Here is a 7199-nt window from a genome sequence, read left to right as displayed (position 1 = left end):
AAATATATTTTTGTTTATTTGTTTGTTTCTGCAATTTTATAAAGAGTACAAGTGATGATGTTTTATGTCCTATTTGGAGCCTGAGATTTCTGGTTCCATAACCAGAAACTGCTACCTAGTCCTTCTAATGGAATGGAGAGCTAGCTTATTCTTAGACTGTCAAGCTCTGAACTTGCTCTGAATCTCAAGCTTTTCTATCCACAAAACAGTCAGGAGCTTTCAACTGTTTTTCTATATATTAGATTTATTGGCACTAACTTTTTAAAAAGCGCGGGCACGCGTTCTCTGGCGCAGTCCGCTTGCTCCCTGAGCCGCACACACGCTGTGAAGATAGGATGGTGCAGCTGGTACCTTTTGCAGTTCCCATTGGGGGTGACAAAACCCTGCTGATGTGGGAGCTGAGCTCTCAACCCACAGCCGAGGCCTTGCAAATGAGACGAGCCGGAGCAGAGGGAGGGGTGGACGAAGCCGCCCCGCGCCCCAGTAACTGGGCTCCCCGGGGTACTGCTTCAGTACCTCATCTGCCTGTGGTCTCCGCTGAGAGGAATCTTAGTTCTAGAGATGACCTGAGCAGTCAGCTCTCCCCCATAGACTTTTGAGGGATAGTTCCCAACAGAAGTCATTGCCTCCTAATGCTTCTCGAATCTTAGGATTTCAGAGGGAAACTTGTTCATGAAATGAGAAGTGTTTGGAGTTCCAGGCTCACCACAGTTACCTGTGGCGAAGGGCTGGGGGAATATAAGGGAATGGGCGGTTTGCTTTCCTGGGCCTGAAATTTACTGCACTTCCTTAGCGTGGGACCGCCCTACAGCATTCTCTGTTCACAGTCTTCTCCCGGTTTGGCCTTCTGTGTTCTGTCTGAGTCTTCCCAAATGCAGCAGTGGGTGGTCCTGGGTTCTATGCCATCATCAAGTTTTATTCAGCAAGGGATGCCCACAGAGCCCAAAAGGCATGCGACCAGAAGCAACTTTTTCACGCATCTCCAGTGAAGGTGGGTCCAAATGTGGAATTCCTCGCTCTACTGGGATGATGTGCTGAATTTAAAACTAATAGGCCATCGGGAATTCCCTGGTGGTCCAGTGGTTAGGACTCTGCACTTTCACTGCTGAGGGCCCGGGTTCAATCCCTGGTCTGGGAACTAAGATCCCACGGGGGAAAAAAAAAAGGCCAGCCTTTCTACAGCACTGTGGTGTACAGAATGCTCTCAGATGCACTGCTCCACTGATCCCCCAGTTCCCCAGTTGTTTCTTTTTTGTTAGATGAATAAACTCGAACTCAGGATGGTTAAGTGACTTACTTAAGTTTCATGACAGTAAACGTGGAAACTAGAGGCCAAACCCAAACTTAACTGATGTTAAACCCCATGTCATTTTATGCTGCCCTTTAATTTAAGAAATCTTCACAAGAGTCTTCCTTTTATTTACTTTTATGTGGATTTTAAATGTGTGAGGTTGACAATTTTTTATTTATTTATTTATTTATTTATTTATTTATTTATTTATTTTTTGCTGCGTTGGGTCTTTTTGCTGCATGCCGGCTTTCTCTATTTGCGGCGAGCGGGGGTTGCTCTTCCTTGCCGTGCGTGGGCTTCTCATCGCGACGGTTTCTCTTGTTGTGGAGCACAGGTTCTAGGCACGCAGGCTTCAGTAGTTGTGTCTCACAGGCTCTAAGCACAGGCTCAGTAGTTGTGGCACACGGGCTTAGTTGCTTTGCGGCATGTGGGAACTTCCTGGACCAGGGATCAAACCCATGTCCCCTGCACTGTCAGGCAGACTCTTAACAATTGTGCCACCAGGGAAGTCCCGAGCTTGACAAACTTTGGTCAGATGTAAGATAAAGGAGGCTTCATTTCATCATCATCATCACTCTCAAGCTGCCTATTCAGAACTCCCTTCAGATTCCAGAAAATGGTTAAAATATTCTTTAATGCATTGTAGAAACCTTACTCCATATCAACATGCCATCCAATTTTACTTCCCCAGAATTAACATTTCATTATGTGCCTCCATTCAGCCACCATTCCTTTTTCAAGGACCATTTCAATTCCTCTGAATAAGTGAGTGAGGCTTAGATTTTCCAGACCTTTCCCTTTATAATTTTGTGTCTTCTCTGATTGGCTTCTTGCTCTAGCTACTTCCTACTGACCTTGCTGCCTCTTCTCACCCATATTTCTTTACTCACTGATTTCACCTACATTGAATCTGAGAACTCTCCTCAGCTGTGACTCCAGGTACACTACCTCCCACCTCTGTAATCTGTTTAACACCCACTTCAATCCTGGCTGTACTCCCTGGGATTGAAATGATTTTGTGTCAGACATTCTTTAGTTTGCGGACCCTGCGACCATTTCACGTACCACTCAGATATTACAGATGGTCCTGGAAAGAGTATGAAACAGTTACTTGGTATCAGTTGTAAGTAATGAGTTCTTTTCTTATATTGGACATTAAGACCATTCCAGAGCATAGGTTGTGAGATTTTCACAGCATAAAGCCCGTCACTGATAGAGTACTGAAGAAAATGTTCTACAAGTCACTATAGAGTTGAGAGGAAAGGGCATTCGTATTAGATTTCTTTATTTAATGCAGAGCCTTATTTACTACCCACAACCCCAAAATTGTTTCCTTATTTACTTATGCGTTCTTTTTCAATTTTATTTATTTATTTATTTATTTGGTTGCACCGGGTCTCAGTTGCAGCAGGCAGGGTCCTTCGTTGCGGCTCAAGGGCTCCCCAGTTGTGGCATGTGGGCTCCCCATTTGCAGTAGGCAGGCTCCTTCAGTTGTGGCTTGTAGTCTCCTTAAATGTGGCATGTGAACTCTTAGTTGCAGCATGCATGTGAGACCAGTTCCCTGACCAGAGATCAAACCCGGGCCACCTGCATTGGGACCAAGGAGTCTTAACCACTGCACCAGCACGGAAGTTCCAATTATGTGTTATTTTATTCACTGGCAGGTATACATACTTCTTAGCTTTTTTCCCCTCTGTTTTTTATAAATACAGAAAAGAGAATAACATCTTAAAATAAAATGAGGAAAGGCCTAATGTATCTGAGTTTTTCTCAGTAGCATGAAGGAAAATGTTTGCCAGCAAGAACTGTGGCAAGGTTATCCCAGATGTGAACTGTCTCTACTACCCAGTGGCTCAGAGCCCTTCTGAAGCTTCCTAATTGTCCAAGACAGCTCCATTATGACTCACTGCACAGAACCTAGCCTCCCATGTGACACTCAACATTTAAAAATTAGTCTTCATTTCTCCTTCCCTGCAGGCAGCTTCAGTTGGAGAAAGTAATTTCATTTTATTATGTACTCATTCATTCCCTCAGTCAACAGACCATCACTCCTCTATTATATGACAATATCTATGCTTGTTTCTGGTAACAAGGAAAGAATAATACATGGTTCCTTCAAGCACTTAAGGAGCTCATAAACTAGTGACAGAGGAAGATGCACAAACAAATCAATAATGAATTAACAATGCTTTGACTTTATTTGTATTATTTGAATTTTTATGACTATATTTATATACTATACCCTGTTCAAAATGGAAATAGACATTTAAGAAAGAACTAGTGATGTAAAAAAATCCACAGTAATATGTAAGTTCTTTAGAGAGTTAAGAATGGAAATATTTGCACTCTCAAAGAAGCTTGTTAATGCAGATGAACCTCTAATTCTTTTCGTTGCTTCATTTACATTTATAGAGGTAGAAGTATTCCCTCTTCTAACAGGGGTTAGTAACTTGGAGAGGGAGTGCTACAGATTAAGGTCCTAATTCAGTGGCAGGTCCATCTTATCTCCTCCTCACGTCATATTCTCAAGCAGGAGCTACAGGATGAGACGAGTAAAACAGTCCATTCCTTTGCTTACACCCAGCCCCATCATAGGCTTCTGCTGGGCTTCCTTGGTTGCTTTCATCATCACTTTCACCACCAGAGGTCAGGGAACCTTCTGGTTAATCAGGGGCCCTGGAAATGATGCAGAAAAGTACTGACTTAAAAATAATAAATAACATTTATTTAGGGCTCACTGTGAACTCGTTGCTTAAAATGTCCTACTTAATCTTCACAACCACTCTATGAAATTGGTATTGATAAATCTCAGGTATATCCAAAATAAGTCTCTATGTAGGGTTGTGATATTTTTAGGTCTTTTATGTCTTTAGGTTCATCTTGGCACCAGACATAAGGCGGTTCAACATAATACGCTTGCCCTAAACAGCTCCAGATGCCAAGAATTGGCAAATTACTACTTTGGTTTCCGTGGGTGGTCAAAAAGGATCATCAAGGTAAACTCTGTAGACTTTCTTTCACTAACAAGACTCTTTTCAACACTGAACTCCTAGACTTTAGAGAGAAGAATAGAACAGGGCTATGGGGAGGAAATGTGGGAGGCTTCCACATGGAAGTATCTGAGCATTGGCCTACCACCTAGAATTAGTGCTAATCTCAATGACTTGGATGGTGGTGTCCATAATTTTCTCCAGTATTTGTATGGTATATCATAAAGAAATAGTGGTCCATATCTAGTGATTCATTTGCAAGTCTCAGTTGATTTTGAAGGGATAGCATACCTAAACTATTACCTGGGATAGCTGCAGTTTAGTTTTTATTTCTAACAACAGTATATGTTGAAGTCTAGCCTTCAATTCAAAATCCTAACAGCTTCGGGATCTTTATAACCTTGAAGAAAGGGAAAATGAAGATATTGTGACACCACTTCGAAGGAAAGCCTGAAGTTCTTCTGTGCTTTAGAGGTGGTGTTGACCTCCCACGAGTGCAGGAGTCCTGGAGTTGGCATGGCTGAGGAACCTTTGGATAAGTTGGAGGAAGGTCTGCTTTCCAGTAGTATGTGTGTGTGTGGGGAGGTGAGGGAGTGGGATATCTCTTTTTCCTTTCTTTCTGAAACTCAGCTTTTCAGATACATCATCATCTTTTCTAAGCAACTAAAGCCCTGGGCAGAATTGTTCTGCCCGACAATATAGGTTTTTATCTTAGGCAATACCTGACAGCACCTTAAACTTTAGAATTTTAATACTGACTGCCTGCCAAGAAGCTTAGGAGGAAGGAAAATTAGGTTTTTTTGTTTTGTTTTGTTTTGTTTTTTGTTGTTGTTAATAATTTGTTTTGGGCTAAAATAGTCCTTCAAATGCACATATCTCCTGGCCTTCAGTTATCCCAACAAAATCTTTGTTTAAAGATTGAAATAAACTCATGTGTAAATGTTCAGTCCTTTGCCTTCTATAAAAGGGCTTGAGCAGAATAAGTAAACGTAGATCCCTAGAAAGGGGATTCCGATTGGTAATGAGTTTTTTCCTAGAATCCATGGCACTTGGGCTTAGGGTTTTAAGTCGGAGGCAGGGCTGTTAGCGAATGGGGTGGAGGAGGCGCCACCATTCACCTGAGTGGGTGATGGTTGCGTAGAGGCCGGATCATCTGCACTACAACCAAATCTATCTCACTGTATGAGTCCAGCCCTTGATGCAGAGGATAGCAGGGTCTGTAGCAGTGTAGCCTCAGCTTGTCCATTTGAAATCTGTGAGTAATGTGAGATTTGTGCCACGTTCTTGGTTTACATTTCCCATCTAATATTTTAGGAACTTCCAGAATAGATCTGAGCAGTAAAAATATGCCATGCCAGGGTATACCTGCAACGGAGACATTCACCCGTACCCCAGTGTGGTGCCTGCCCTTAATCACTAAGGTAATGATCTAAGAATCACAGATGCATTTTTAGTTTTAAACATATAACCTAGAAATCAGTTATTCATATAGGCATTTTAAATTCATTTGTTTTGGTTGGATTTAGGGTCATTATCATTACATATGAAAAGGAAGTTAACCCAGAAGCTTGCTATTCAGAAAGCTATGACAGATGCATTCCAGAAATTGCTGATTGTGGTTTTAGGTAAGACCTTTTTGAATGTCGTTGAAGTGCTTCAGTTTCAGTGAGCAAATAAATTTACTTGAAAAGTTAATTGCATGAAACTAATGTTTATCTAAAACATTACATATTCTTTCATTCACCAGATGCTTTCACAGCAACAGTCTTAAATTTGTTCTTTGTGGCATTTATGAGAAAGACGACAGCACATATTATTGTCCCCAGTGTTTAGATGTAGAATGACTTGCCTCAGTTCATACAGAAAGTGTTTGATCCAGTTCTTCCTCAATTGCTTGCTTATCATACAGAATAGGGTAGTGATTATAAGCTTTGGACACCTGTGTTTGAGTCCTAACTTTGTCTCTTAGATTGTGTTGTTGTAGCAATTTTAGGTTTTTCCAGCCAGAGACATTTGAAGGTATTTAATATCTCTAAGCTGCAATTTCTTTATCTGCAAATAGGGTAATTCAGCTTACCACCAAATCGGGGATATTGTAAGAGTAAATGAGGTGATGAATATAAAAAGCTTAGAACTATGCCTGAAACATAGTAAGCAGACAAAGTATATTGACTATTATTTTTACCGTTGTTTTCTTGTTGAAGAGTTTATTAGATTAGGTTTTTGGAATCAGTTTAATTTCAGTTTTCATTTCTGATATATTGGGTGAATATCATTCTTATATAATAATCAGCTACGTTTTTGTGAGTCTTGAAATTGGTCATGCCATTGAATAGCGTTGATTGTGTTCCCTATCGAGTTATACAACGGTGAGAATGTCACAGGCTGTGCCCAAAGGAAACTTTATGATTAGTAGATTCCCGGAACAGAATTGCTCCCCTGCTTCACAGCCCTGCAGGCTGAGAGACTGAGAAATCCTAGCTAAGTTGTCAGAGAGATTATTTGCTTGTAAGAGTTGACCCTGGATTGGTCTTGGCCTTCCAGCCTGGGCAGTCCTTCCAGTGAAGTTTGACTTCCCTGGTCATCAGGCAGAATCTCCATCCGCTGTCAACTCTGGGTAACAACCTTTAAGAACCAAACTAATTGCCTGGGTTGTTTGTGCCTAATATGCCAATGTACTCCTTATATGTACGCAAAACCCTTTAGACCAAAAAGCCTGGTGGCTCTAGCTTGCCTTTAGGCAAACTGTATTGTCCAAAGGGTACATGGGCCAGTTTCTGCCAGTAGAGTGTTCAAATGCTCTGTCTGTCTGTCTCTGTCTCCAAAGCTTTGTTCATTGTATCTGGTAGAATTTTGGTCCCAAGGAGTAGACACTTGCCTTGCTTCTAATAGGAAGTATCTATTATAGTCCAGTGGTA

At 41.4% G+C, this 7199-nt stretch overlaps 1 pseudogene; it reads left to right on the top strand.

Annotated features, from left to right (window-relative positions):
• Positions 1–335: 335 nt before the first annotated feature.
• On the top strand, positions 336–5950 carry LOC113616631 (RAD52 motif-containing protein 1-like; annotated as a pseudogene).
• The last annotated feature ends 1249 nt before the right edge of the window (positions 5951–7199 follow it).

Source organism: Aethalodelphis obliquidens, unplaced genomic scaffold, assembly GCF_003676395.1.
Source record: "Aethalodelphis obliquidens isolate GAN/ISIS:26980383/991018 unplaced genomic scaffold, ASM367639v1 scaffold276, whole genome shotgun sequence".
Taxonomy (NCBI): domain Eukaryota; kingdom Metazoa; phylum Chordata; class Mammalia; order Artiodactyla; family Delphinidae; genus Aethalodelphis; species Aethalodelphis obliquidens.
The sequence above is the reverse complement of the archived record's forward strand: the minus strand, read 5'-3'. Positions and strand labels throughout refer to the sequence as shown.